The sequence below is a fragment of the Hoplias malabaricus genome, chromosome X2, assembly GCF_029633855.1.
Source record: "Hoplias malabaricus isolate fHopMal1 chromosome X2, fHopMal1.hap1, whole genome shotgun sequence".
Taxonomy (NCBI): domain Eukaryota; kingdom Metazoa; phylum Chordata; class Actinopteri; order Characiformes; family Erythrinidae; genus Hoplias; species Hoplias malabaricus.
This window is the reverse complement of record NC_089819.1, coordinates 10,251,633-10,267,303: the sequence shown is the minus strand read 5'-3', so window position 1 is coordinate 10,267,303 and position 15,671 is coordinate 10,251,633.

The window sequence follows — 15,671 nt, the reverse complement described above, 5'->3', positions numbered from 1 at the left end:
ATATTGATGGATATCCGCAACTTGATTGAACACCAATGCCACACTGGAACAAGTGACTGTGTATAAGGCTACATTTTGCACTGAGCACTAGCATGTAGCTGTAATTAATAGGTAGTCCGTGTCCCTCTTCTGAAGTAAGAGCTTCTAAGAAAGCTCTAGAATATATGTTGGAACATTTTAGTGGCAATCTGATGGCATTTAGTCACAAGAAAATTTGTGAAATATAATGTAGCTTGAAATGCTAAATGCTGAATCATAATTACCATTTCAGCTGATCCCAAATGTATTGGATGGCACTTTAAGTAAAGTGTTCCACAAACCCACAGTTCAGTGATGTGGGATTTTACAGTCCTCTAGCTAAGATAAATCTTTAGACATGGTGTCCAAAGAAAGTTACTAAAGCTGTGAGTGTGCAGTTGATCATTGCCACCAATGAGTGTACCTTACACAGCCTCTTTCACTAACTGCTCACAACCTCATCCACAAACAGCACACAGCCCCACCCACTGACTTAATATGGCCATGCCCACAAATTGCACATAGCCTTATCCACTTACTACACAGACTTGTCCACTAACTGCACCCAGACTCATCCATTAACTGCACACATCCCTATCCACTAAGTGTATGCCCATGGATCCCACATATTAACAGCTATTAATTTACACCCTGTCCTGTGGCCCTCTCCCTCCACTAACTGCACACAATCTTGTCTACTGATTTCACACAGCCCTACCAACTGATTTCACATGACCCTACCCACTAGCCAGTGGTGGAACATTGCTATGATTTATATTTATATAAGGATCTATATTTAATTAAAGATCTAATGGCATTTAGCCCAAAGAGCTTTAGCAAGGGCAGGTACTGATGTTGAATTATTAATTCTGGAACACAAATGCCACTTCAACAACTGAATGGTGCTACATCAATCCAGACAATGCTCTGCAGCGCAGTGCTGAGGACATTTATGCCTCCTGAGCAGATGCTTAGCACTGAGCATGGTGATCTTTGATTCATGCGCAGACATGCTTTTCAATAGAGATTATAAAGCTGTAAATGCACAATTGAGCAACTGTGTCTTTAGCAGGTGAAATTTAAAACAGCTGCATTCACAAATAAAAAAACAATTACAATAAAAATGCTCCATCTGTTGAATGTTTGTCCATCAATCCAGAAAATGCACACAGCCCTGTCCACTGGTTGTGGCCCTGTCCACAGGCACTTCTTATCCGTGCTTATAAAATGCACACAACCCTGTTCACATTATCAACACAAAATCACAAAATCAACCTGCACATTATCCCCCCAAACTCTCTGCAAACAAACAAGAAGAGGACCAAGCAAAACGAGTGAACAGGGCTCAGAATAGAGCTGTTTAGGCAAGGTTAAAGATGGTGCTGTGCTGTTTGATTCTTGTGGTATTTTGAACAAAGCATGTCACAAACATATACTTAAAACCCAGGAACTGTGTTAATGTGTAAAAGAGGTATATTATGGTCCCTTTAATGTTTTGGCTGAGTAATTTAATACGTACAAAGATAACAAATACATGCGTTTGCCCAAATGAACAGCTTTAGAAATATATATGTTTTCAGGTGATGTAGCCATACAGATGTAGCAGATAAATTTGTGAAAATATATCATTCTAATTAGCAGCAGAACCTGAATGCAGACAGAGCCTAACCATCTACTAAAGAAATATACACAACATCATGATATATACTCAAAGACAAACACTGAGATTTAAGATTTAAATTTCCCATTGATTTGGCAGACATTTTATCTTAACCATACAGACATGTGTTTGCTTTGAAATAAGTAGCGGTAGTTGTCTTGCTCTGTAGTAGATTTTGAAGTGTAAACTTTCCACATCCATTGCAACAACACAAGCCAAAAGCATACTTTCCGGACATTTCCTTCTAAGGAACATTACACCAATCAGTTTCTTTTCAAAATCACTGCTTAATTGTCACAAAGCAGAGAAACCAGGCCAAGAATTCAAAGCACTTAGTGTCTTCAGTGAACCCTCTAATCACTCTCGCAATGAACAAGCTGGTGATGATGATGGTGATGAAGTTGGAACACACTGTGCTAGGGGCTTTTCAATTGCACTCAATGCTCTGTGATGTTATGATGGGCTCTGCCTTAATGCCATGTTTGCTATGATGATAATTAATTAAGTGGCAATTTTACTGGGTTGGATGAAATGTTAGAAAATCGTCAAGGATGAAAGCAATTCTGTTGTTACATCGGCTCTAATTGCAGCCGATCTGGATGGGATCAGACCAAAAAGTGCTTCATAAAAATAAATAAATAAATAAATAAAATAAAAAACCCTAGATGAATATCAGAAGCCCAGACTGAACAAGAGCCCTTTTGTCTTTGTTTTTTCATGCACAAAAGCAACTTCCCTAAAATATTCCCTAGTGATCTGTTTTGGTCCACTGTTAAAATGTGAAGAGTATGTCTGTTTGGAAATGACACTCACTTTGATCCAAAATTTAAAAATTAACTACGTAATTCCAGGGCCACATAATGTGTGATTTTCAAAAAAAAAAACCTCTGTTTTATTGTATTATTATTTCATGTGGCTTTAGTTCTCATCAGAGTCAAAGTGTGTCCAGATCCAACCTGGACTCAATCACTGGGGGCCTGGCAGAAATGCACTGTGGACAGGGCAACGGCGTATCACACTCACACCTATGAACATTTTCTCAGTCTGTCTGCCTACCAACATTTGTTTTTGAATTGCTGGTAGAAACCCATGCAGACACAAGGAGAACACATCAAACTCCTTACAGACTCCTCATGTGACCCAAGTAAAGGATTGAAAACAGGATTACCGAGACCCTTCAGCTGTGTAGCATCAACACTGTCAGTTGCGCCAACATGCTGGCCTAAAATATTTTCATCAGTTAGGTGTTCATCTAAAAATGGTACATATTGCACAGAGCAATATTAATTTTGCACAATGCATTTCCTCTATAGATTCATGTGGAGTGCTCTGTGTCCTTGTATGTAAAGGTGTGTGCATGTGCTGCTTGCAACAGCAGACTTTTTGACATGTATTGTGGATATGAGTAGCACAAGCAAGGGCTCAGAAGCATTATAAACACTGTGGGCTCTGTGTTAAAGCATCTGATTAGGCTAAACTAATAAAAAATGACTTCTGTGTTGAAGACTGACAGCCTCACACAGAAGCCAGACTTGATTTGCATTCAGAATAATTTCTTCACTCTTTACACCTGATCTCTTGCTGTCATTTCAAAGAATATTTAATACATTAAACATATTACATATTAACCTTCCTCCTGTGTTAGCTTTCTGTTACCGTCTCTTATGTTAATGGGTCGGTTTTAACCCAATTTGTTTCTTACCTCTTGTTCACCTTTTTAGGCTTCCTTATACATGAAAGGATTGGTTTTAATTTTTCATTGTTGCATACTGTAAACTGGAGATATATACTCTACAAAACACATACTCTAAGCTGACTCAGCCTTACATGTCTGGACGTGCCTGTCTTTCTTTGTTTTGTGTAACAGGCAAAGATGGATGCCCCTTCTGAAGCTCACGTAGTTGTAGGCTAGCTGTAGGCTGTTGGTGTATAGTGTGTTTAGGATGTTTTTGTTTTCTGATTTAAAACAGAAAAGCCATAATTTTAACAAGAGCATTTTATAATTTAGTAAAAAAAGAAAAAATTATATATATTATTTTGTTTAAATAGAAGTTCCTGACAAAGTCAAAAAGTCTTGATGCAATAAACACATTTATGCAGTACTTGTATGCATTTAAACCCTAAAACAAATCGGTCAAGACCCTAACACAAGAGGAAGGTTAAATAATACATTCCATTTGATGCACTTGATGTCTCCATCTGTGTATGACTTAGAAAATCCCAAGGCTGCAGGGTGTCCCATTTCTCATTTCTCCATTTAAAGGAGCAATCACATGTACCCTCTGTGTGCCCTTAAAGTGGTTTTGAATAGGAGGTCCACTTACCCGAATTTCCCTGGCTGAGACCAATTCAGAGTGAAGGGGTTTGTTTACAGCTGCTTGACCAGCATCATGAAACAGAAGATATTATTATATATATATATATATATATAATATTATATATAAATATTATATATATTATATATTATGTGAGTTGTCCATTAGTTTCAGTAGTTTCAGATTTCTTGTGTATTGCACAGATCTGCCCCAAACAGACTTTTAAACCTAGCAATCTAGTCAGTCAGCTCAGATTTCCAGAAGCTTTATTATTCTTGGAGATACGAAATGGAAACCCGGCATGGTGTGTCTAGATTTAAGCCCATCTCTCTTAAAAGTCTACAAATTAGCAGACCTCAGACCTAAAACTTTTTTACATCCCACCTGTGTGGGAAAACACCATTATTTTGGTATTATGAAATACGTTTAATATTTTTAAATACTACAGCATATTTTTAGGGTAACATATCTAGAGAAATTGCACAATGCACATATACCTCTTAGCTATTACATTAAAATGACCTAATGTCTACACTTATATTTTATCTGCTCTCATGACCAGGTGCACTCAGTAGTTGTGCTTTTGCAGACTATAGTCCATTTGTTGCTGTTCATACATAGGTAGCCACCTTTCACCTTGTGCTGCAGTGCTCAGGACCTACAAGAGGGTGGTGGATCATTCTTATCACTGCAGTGACATTGAACTGGTGGTGCTGTGGTAGTGTGGGTTTGCAGATACATATTTCTGGAGTTATTAAACATCTCAGTGGACTGACAGTTGTCCACCAACCAAACATACCTAACAAAAAAGCTCCCTGTAGGCAGCATCCAGGACTAGAGGATGACTAAAACTGTTCAGAGATGCCACGCTCTCCCTAACTTTATATCTATAAGGTAGGCAGGACTAATGGCTTGGCCAGAGAGCCTGATCTGCATTTATTTGTACAACACACACTAACATACTAAGCACAACGTCGGGGTCACGGCAGTGGTGCTATCTATTGCAGAGCAATATATGGAATACAGTCTGTAATGAAGTGCAGCAAAAAGGTGTTTACTAGGAGCATTTTGTGAGTGCTTTTTTGTTTTGTGTGTCCACAACAAGTTCCAAAAGGGAGCTGTAAAGGTGAGCAAGGAGGGGAAATTGCCGTCCAGATATTTTGGTGATAGTCAGTGGGAAAGAAATGTGCACTGCTAAAGTTTTTGTCATTTCCTCAGAGCTGCTATATGAAGCATTCACTGGCAAACAGCCAAATAAGAGTCATATTATAGAGTATATTATATATAAAGAGTGTTGTTTTGCACAGAAATTGAAAAACTGTGGGGAATTCCGTTGGTTCATCAAAGCAAAATACGATGAAATGAATGTAGTTTTGCTCATGAAATTTCAGTTAGGGCCTAAGGACACTCTACCATATTTTGCAAATTCAATTGATTTGTTTTCTCTCTTGAATCCTTGACATTCAAAATGTATTTTCTTGGTCCTTGGCTGTACAATACAAGACCACTATGAGTGACTATAGTGCTGGCTAATGCAAGGACTAGCAATGATTGTTAGCAGAGTGAGTAAATGTGTTTGTTTAGAGGTTTGAGAGGTGTTCCTCAGAGATGGGCTGAGGATGAGCGTGCTAGATTTGAAAGCAGTATTTCTGAATGAGCAATCCTAATGCACTATATGTACACCATCTCACACAACACTTTGAAATGGATGCCACTCCCCAACCACAAACACAAAAACACACTTTCCCATACTGCTCTGGATGGCTTTGCACTACACATTATTACATTCCTGTAAGGATTTGCTATCATTCAGCCACGAGGTCAGGCACAGATTTAGAAAGATATATTCTAGATCACAAAAGCTACTCCAACTCATCCTGATGAATCATGAATCAATGCAGATCCATTGTTCTTGTGGGTTTATGTCCCTCCAGCTCACTCTTGGTATCAACACCAAACCATTCCTTCTCATTTCCTGCTCTTTTGTGGAGATAATAATAAAATGATGTGTGTGCATATATAATATAAAGTGTGTTCATATAAGATTGACCCTTGGACATAAAGTACCTCTGGCTTATAGGGTTTGTTCACCGAGACAGACTTTCAGTTTAGTGGGGCTCAAGGACCTCATTTTGGACACATGATGTATATGGTAATATATTATTTTAAGAATAAATAAACAGGCACAGTTCTCCAGTTAACATTTAACAGTTTTCTACAATATTTCTAAGAAAGCCTGTGGATTCTGGATTTTTGTTGATGCTCATGTTACCAATTACAGTTCTAATACACCATTAGTGTAGACAGTTGATTCAATTGATGCCTTGGACACGTGTGTTAGGAGGATCATATCATCCACCCAGTGTTTACACTTGATGCCCAGGTAACAAATCCATATTATATGTTTTTATGTTCCTGAAAGCATCAAAGTATATTTGATCCCTTTCATCCCAGATGTTATTCATTAATTTTCTCCCAGTGTTGAGAATTCTGTAATTGCATTGCCTGCTATCGGACAGAGCCATAAGGATGTGTATTTTTCCTGGTAAGCTTACATGTGGGTGTTCATCTATTGTGTTCAGTACAATATTCAACATTTATTCATTATCTGTAACCGCTTCTCCAATTCAGGGTCACACACTCTGGAGGGGGCGCCAATCCTTCACAGGGCAACACACACTCACACATTCACGCACAGACTACAGACACTTTTGAGCTGCCAATCCACCTACCAACATGTGTCTTTGGACCGTTGGAGGAAATTGGAACAAATGGAGGAAACCCACATGGACATGGTGGAAAATATACCTCACAGACAGTCACTTGGAGCGGGACTTGAACCCACAAACCTCAGGTCCCTGGAGCTGTTTAGCCTATTAATTTCCCAGGTATTAACCCCGTCCATATCAATTTTCCATGTAATGAAAAACCTCAGTTTAAAATGACCCATAGTCAAGGACTATATTTAATTCCAGTCCAAGAAATTATGGTGACTGATGTAATCAGAGGTGACTGTAATGATACTAACATCTTGGGTGCTTCATTTCTTTGTATGTCTACTTATTTAGGAGGTATAGTTGAACAGAGAGCATGTAGTACTATATATAATTTGCTGCAAGTTAATAAAAAGCTTTATTTACACGCTCCATCCAAAACCAGAGAACTGGGTAGGGATGCTAGCGACATGTCTGTATCAATATCCGGTGATTGCTAAATTGACACTAGCAATAATTTTGAACAAAACATTTTAAGGGTCCATCAGTGTCTAGTTAATGTATTTGATACACAGTTAAGATCTTGTTCTCTACTAAAAGTTCCACCTCCCGAATCCACACCACTAACAGTATTGTTTTTGCCATTTCTCCCTGTGGCTGTGACTGTAAGTAGCCAAAGCACTGTAAACACGGGGCTGAGAGAGAGAAACTGTCCACAACACGTCTCATATTGATTAAGGTACAGTGCATTTTATTTAAAAATAATATACAGAACTGGTGGCAATTATAAATCTGTGTGTTAGCTCAATCCGAATGACATAATGATTTATGGTAGGAAATCTGTTGCTTCAAGCCTAAACCTTCACACACACTCACACACACTTGCACGTGTTTGAGCCACCTTAAGCAAACATGTGTTTTTGCGCACATGTCTGACTGTGCCTGTAAGCTTTCTATTCCTGAATATCGAGTTCATCACACTTGCAGTATATTTGACGTAATATAGAAATATATTTGATATAAAAACTGTATATTGGAAATGGGATCCCACTAGCAATATATCTGACATAATTACTATATATTGAAACTGGGATCCCACTAGCAGTATATTTGATGTAACTACTGTATATTGGAATTGGGATCCCACTAGCAATATATCTGACATAATTACTATATATTGAAACTGGGATCCCACTAGCAGTATATTTGATGTAACTACTGTATATTGGAATTGGGATCCCACTAGCAATATATCTGACATAACTACTATACTGTTAGGGACGTGGGGTGCGGACTGAAGGATGCAGACGCACACGCTAATAACACAGACTTTATTTTACACAAAATCAACAAAACAAACACAAACGAACTCGAGGGCAAACACGAAGCGAGGAAAGAACAAGACTAAGAACGAGAACCAGAAACAACATGACTAGGGAATCTAACAAATAGAGCACTTGAAACAACGCAAGAACAACATGGGCCGAAACATTACAAAGAACAAATGAACGAAAACAGGAAGTGAGGGAAGGGGCCTTAAATACAAAACACAGACGAGACGCACCTGAGACAAATAATGAGGGTGACGAACAAGGAGGCGGAACAAAGGCGGGACTAAAACAACAACAAAACAAAGCCATGTGCTGAGAAAACAGACCAGACGGGACGAGGGCGTGACATATACATTGGAATTGGATCCCACTAGCAATATATCCAATATAATTACTATATGTTGAAATTGGGATCCCAATTGCAATTTATTTGACATAAATACTATATATGAATTGGGATCCCCATTGCCCTGTATTTGACATAACTACTATATATGGGAATTGGGATCCCACTTGTAATATATATCACTTATGTCAAATATATTGGGAGTGGGATGTCCTGAAACTGAGTTTTGGGGTGGTCTGCTGACTTTGCTGCTTTGACTGCTAACTCATCCAGACACCCTGAACAACATATTGGAAGGTCGTGTCACTGCGCTCTTGCCCAGTATCAATTTTTTTTTTTTAAATCAGCAAATTTATTCCTGAAAAAAATTCTCTAACTGTAACTCAGGCCTCTATTTTCATTCAAACGTGTGCATAAAACAAAGAACTCAACTCAACTGCCGACTCATCCGAGATTCCCGAACAACATATAGGAAGGCCAGGTCACTATGCCCCTGCACAGTATAGAAAAAAGAATTAATTGGTTCCTGAATAGTGCTCTCTAAATGTCAACTTAGGCATCTGTCTTCATTCAAATTTGTCAAATATATTGGAAATTGGATGTTGGTCCAATTACCATATATTCTGATTGTGTCAAATATATTGGAAGTGGGATGTTGGTCCAATTACTCAATATGCTACTTGTGTCAAATATATTGGAAATGGGATGTTGGTGCAATTACCATACATGCTCTTAGTGTAAATACCAAATGTGTATTAAATTTGTTTTAAAACAAACTACTATTGTCTTTTATTTTAAAAAACCAACAACCTTATTTAATCACCAGTAAACATCGACTGATTTTAAATCTTCACAAGAATCAACCTTTTGAAACACAAACTAATAATAAAAATAATAATAATGAATCTTAATAAAACAACCACACAGTGAACATCAGTTGAATTTGGAAAACAAATATGTAACATCAATTTAACTTGAAACATCAATCAATTTAACACTGAAATACAAAAACATGAAAATCAAGAACAATGTAAACTATATACAGATTAATAATTTAGGGCCCTCTTCACAGCCTTCCTAATTCTTTCATTTTTAGCTTTTAGTTGGACAATATTTCTTAGTCCCAGTGTCTTTGGTGTCACACCTGTTTTTTAATGGGGAAATTGCAGTCTTTTGGAGCAGCACACGAAGGACCATTTTCCTGCTTGCTGCCTGCATCCTGCCCACCCTGACTCCCCCCCCCCCCCTGAAACCAGTTTTAAAAGCAGGGTGCTCTCTTCCTTGTTTATGACACCATGGCTGACTCTGAGGTGTTGGGAAACAGAAGAAAGGTACTTGAAACAATTGGTCACTCTTCTATAGCCATCCCTTCTTCTATGGAAGAACCTGAATCAGAAAGAAAGAATGAAAAACATCATCAGAAATAAACCAGAGCCAGACTTCACATACCAGAAGCTTTGGGATCCTGTAGAGGAGGCCTGTTGAAACTAGAGCCAGACACCAGTAGACAAGGGCCAGCGGCGAACGGATCGCTGCCTCCCAGAGTTCCCAGGATCAGAGTCTGCCTCCCAAGCATACCTTCTGTTAACACCACTAGGTTTCCAGGCAAGTTAGGTTCCTATCGGTGGGGGCCTACTCTAGTGAGGCCAGGAGCCCAAGGCCAGCTGTGCACGGATCGCTGACTCCCAGAGCACCTCAGACTGGAGTCCATGCCCCAAGCATGCTTTTTGTTAGCACCACAGGGTTTCCAGCAGCTTTAGCACTGAGGCCTACTCCAGCAAAACTGGACTTAGGTCATAAAAGTCCCCAAAACAGACCTCTACAGCCTGAGCCCCAACCACCTGTTGCCAAGTAACTTACACCAATGACCAGAGATTGTGATAGTATACAACACTTCACCTCCTGGTGGCCTTGGGTTGAGGTCCAAGGCAGCAGATACCTTTACTACAATTCCAAAAGACTTTCCAGAAAGTTACCAAGCTTCTACTGATTTGGCACTCATGGAATTGCATAAAAACAGCAAATTATCTCCTCACCTTTATTCCATTCTGTCAAAATCTTTTTTTATTCATGATAGCCTCCTTTTTCCAATGTTTTCAAGGGGAATTCCATTTTTTGGGGGGAGTTGTTGTCTTTTGCTATGTTCATGTTATACAAAAGTCTGAGAACTTCTCAAAGGAAAACACAGCATATTTCTAGATGCTTCTGTTCTGGAGATTTTTAAAAACTTATGGGAAAATTATGCAAATGAACTGAATTTATGAAAATTCCCAGAATTCACGGCAACCATTAATGCTTTAATATGATTTTTACTTTTTCTTTCCATCAAATTTTAGGGCAATCAAATGGTGTTTTTCAATGTTTCTAAGAGTTCGGAACATTTTGACATTACATTTCCAAAAACAGTAACCATCCATGAAATGTGCACTAAATTTAAACACCTTGTGTTTCTCATGCTCTTTATGATTAAGCTTGGTTCCTTTCTATTTTCCCAGATAGGTTTCTCTATGGCTGTTTGGCTTGGAGTTAAAAAGGCAAAACTATTTTTGGTTCAAAGACAGGGACGATGTCTCTATCGTCAGATTCAGTCCCTGACCACAGAAAGGGGGCCTGGGATATGGTTAGCTTAGTTTAAAGTTGGTGTACAGTTTGGTCTTATGTGTTGGAGTGCTTATGTGATGGCAGTTTTTACTCATGTGTTGGCATGTTTTGGTGAACTTATGTGTTGTCGATTGTTTTGGTGCGTGCGTGTCGGTGTTTTTGTTTAAGCGAGCTAAAACAAGCATAATACTCGCATGTGTTTGAGCCAACTTAAGCAAGAGGGCATGTGTGTGTGAGCTTAAGAAGGCACGCTGCTAGAGCCACCTTAAGAAAGCATACACACACACACACACACACACACACACACACACACACACACACCCACACACACACACACACACACACACACAAAGACAGACACAGACACAGAAGTCCAAATGTGAAGAAGCTGTCTTAAAGCTTTTTCTGGGGGCTCATTCTTTAAGATAATTGTGTTTTATCTTGCTGCAACGAGCCTTCTTAGGGCTAAAACATACTTCACACAAGAACAAAAAACACAAATGCCAACATGTCATGGCAGAAGGGCTTGTGTGGTCTCTTGACCTCCACAAGTCCCTGGCTGGCAGCTGCACAACTGGAGTTTGTCCCAGTAAACGAGAGGGTCACCTCAATGCGGCTCTGGCTTGCAGAGAGGAAAACATTGACTGTTGTGTGTGCATATGCACCGAACAGCAGCTCAGAGTATTCTGCCTTCTTAAAGGAAGTGAGTGGAGTGCTAGGGAGGATTCCATGCACTGACTCTATTGTTTTGCTGGTGGACTTCAATGTTCACTTTGGCAGTGACTGGGAAACCTGGAGAGGAGTGATTGAGAGGAACGGCCTTCCTGATCTGAACCCGAGTGGTGTGATGTTGTTGGACTTCTGTGCTAGTCATGGTTTGTCCATAATGAACACCATGTTCGAACATAAGCTTGCTCATATGTGTACTTGGTACCAGAGCACCCTGGGCCAAATGCCAATGATTGACTTTGTGGTCGTGTCTTCTGACCTGAGGCCATATGTTTTGAACACTCGGGTAAAGAGAGGGACTGAGCTGTCAACCGATCACCATCTGGTGGTCAGTTGGATCCGATGGCGGGGAAAGCTGCTGGACAGACCTGGTAAACCCAAATGTATAATGAGGGTGTTCTGGGAAAAGCTGGCAGATGACACTGTCCGGATGGATTTCAACTCTCACCTCCGAGAGAACTTCTCACATGTTCCGGATGAGCTAGGGGGAGTGGAGTCTGAATGGACCCTGTTCTGGACTTCCATCTTGGAAGTGGCTGTATATAGCTGTGGTCAAAAGCTTGTTGGTAACCCAAGAACCCGTTGGTGGACACCAAGGGTGAGGGAAGCTGTAAAGCTGAAGAAGGAGGCTTTTTGGGCTTGGCTTGCATGGGGAACTACCAATTCTGCAGATGGGTACCAGCAGGTGAAAAAGTCTGCAGCTGTGGCAGTTACTGAAGCAAAATCCAGAGCATGGGAGGAGTTTGGAGAGGCCATGGAGAATGATTTCCGGGCGGCCTCAAAGAAGTTCTGGAAAACACTCCGACAGGGGTGGGGAGACACTGTCAAAGCTGTGTTCAGAAAGGATAGTGATACACTGAACTCAACTGAGTGTATTGTTGGGTGTTGGAAGGAGCACTTTGAGGAACTCCATAAACTGAGAGAAATGTGCACGAAGTAGGGCCAGAAGTGTCTGCAGTGTTGGATTCGATTTGCTTGGCTGAAATCACTGAGGTGATGAAAAAGCTTCACAGTGGCAAAGCTCCAGATGTGGATGAGATTCACCCAGAGTTACTGAAGGCACTCAGTACTCTGGGGCTGTCTTGGATGACACGCCTATACAATATTGCATGGACCTCAGGAACGGTGCCTTTATACTGGCAAACAGAGGTGGTGGTTCCTATTTTTAAAAAAGGGGACTGGTAAAAGTGTGCCAATTATTGTGGCATCATACTTCTCAACCTCCCTGGGAAAGTCTATGCCAAGTTGTTGGAAAGGAGTATCCGCCTGACTGTCGAACCTTATCTCCACTCCTGTTCCTGATATTCATTCCCCCTTATTCCCCCGATATTCTACCCCAAGTGAAGGAGTTCAAGTATCTCGGGTTCTTGTTCACGAGTGATGGGAAGAGGGATAGTGAGATTGACTGTAGGTTAGGTGCAGCGTCTGCAGTAATATACTGGACTGTCGTGGTGAAGAGAGAGCTGAGCCATAAAGCAAAGCTCTCAATTTACCAGTCAGTCTATGTACCCACTGTCACCTATGATCATGAGCTCTGGGTAATGACCGAAAGAACGAGATCGCGGATACAAGCGGTCGAAATGAGCTTTCTCCAATGAGTTGCTGGGCGTACTCTCCATGATTGGGTGAGGAGCTCGGTAACTAGGGAGGAGCTCGGAGTAGAGTCACTGTCACCTTCATGTTAAGAGAAGTCAGTTGAGGTGGTTCGGGCCTCTGAGGATGCCTCCTAGATGCCTAGCCACTGGAATTATACCAGGCACATCCAACTGGAAGGAGGTCCCAGCGTAGATCTAGGACACGCTGGAGGGATTACATCTCCTGGCTGGCCTGGGAATGCATGGGGATCCCCCAGGATGAGTTGGTGGATGTTGTGAGGGATAGAGATGTCTGCGCTTCTTTAGTCGCCCTGTTTCCACCGCGACCCTGAAATGGACAAGTGAAGATGATTACATTTCATCCAAAAGAATCCAAAAAATATAGCTTCAGAGTATTGCAGAAGTTTTTAAAATTATTATTATTTTTTTATTATTCAGTTTATACAACTATGCATGCACAATTAATGTCATTTTTCACCATGGACATCTATTAAGGTGATGTTCACAATTTTAATTAAAGATCACTTTTAATAAAATTCTGAGGCTGCTTCCTCACCATATGCTAGTGCTCCTGCATGCTGGAAACTAGTCTAATGTGTTAATGATGCTCCCCATTGCTAAAAAATCAAAGGATCTCGGTCCAAAGTACTAGACTTTCTCTCTCAACCCATGGCTGAGAAACAGCATCTGTATGTGATTAGACAGTAAAGCGACCTCCAACTGTTGAGAAGCAGAAACTGAGATGAGGATATTGCTCTAATCCTGCTCCATAGGTGGGTAATACTGACTTGTATTTCTATTTCAGATATTTGCTATAATGAAGGTGGACCTGACTCTAAATTCAGGAGACCTCAAAAAAAGCAATTTCTAAAGTTTTTGAGCTTAGAGTTAGATTTAAGTTTAAATTAGGTTTATGGTAAAGAGTATGTTTAAGTGTAGGGTTAGCTGTTAGTGATTGAGAGGTCTCAGCTACAGACGCTCTGTTCACAAGTTGAAGAAGAGTCTATTACTTTCAGAGTGTTAAGTTGACCTCACTGTCAGGATTATACCAGTTCCATTCTAATTGCCTACCTGCAGGAGCAGGCGGTTCTTGGTCAAGTTAAGTGACGAAAGGTACCAGACTCTTATAACAGTGTTACACAAGAACAAAGCCCTGCTATTGTTTAACTTTAGGATTAGGTTTATGGTTAGAGGAAGTGTTTTTTTCACTGGATTAGAGTTTGCCAGAAATTTATATTAACATCCACAAATATTTTTAAAAATACATTTATGAAAGGTTTTCACGTAGCCACAATCTGACTATTTGTTTCATCATGACTCTTGGCTCACAATTCACACTGTAAAAAGGTGATTAAAATGAGTTATTAAAAATGACCCTTCTAAAAAATGCTTTGGCACAGACATTAGGATCTGCTTTTGATGTATGGTCATGCATTTCATTATTCTGCCACATTGATCAGATTTGTTGCCTAATGTTATACTTTCAACTTTGTATAAGGAAATCAAAAAGGAAAGGAAAGTAAGGGAAAAGTTTCTGGCTGTTGCTTCAGACTTAAAAATTATTTCAGTTCTCATCTTTGAGTGACAGTGCTCTGTTTGAAGTTTTATGTTAACCTCAAACATGAATGAATTGTCAATGATGGACCCAGCAGACCAGACAGTGTGGGAAAAATATGAATCAGATGAATCAGAATTCAAGACAAAAGCCTGCAAATGTCAGTTTGTAACAATATTTATGGTATTCTATTGCATTCATGTTACATTTTAAGTTGTTTGCAAAAGTTTAGGCACCCCTAATGTGCAAATATGCAGGTGCAGATGCTGATGCAGAAAGTCCAGATTCCAGCCAATAGGGAATTCTTCATGAAACATACATGAAACACATGTAGTACAAACTGATAATATGACTTATTAAACACGCTTGAAAGAAACACTAACAAAATCTGGTACATCAGACACCCAGTCATTCTCAGTAATAGAGGTAGAGGGAGGGGCAGCCTACACAAACCAAAGATAGAGAGGCCAAATATGCTCTCATTGACTTCAATGTTCCATTTATCAATGATGTACGGCACGCTGCAGTTACAAATCCATACTGATAACTATCCTCACTCTGAGTACCTGCATCCATTTTCCATTGCATAACTGAACCATGAATGTGGACAAAATTCTAATATCATTAGCAAATGCAAAACAGTAGCAACATCCAAGGATATGTAAAAGTTAAAGTGTTTTAGTTTTTTTTTTTTTTTTCATTAAACCATTTAGCCAACCACTGGAACCTGAATTGAATTGGAACCAACCATTGGAACCGGAATTTTAAGTCAATTAAATCAAATCTGTGTCTTCCAGTTCATCATGA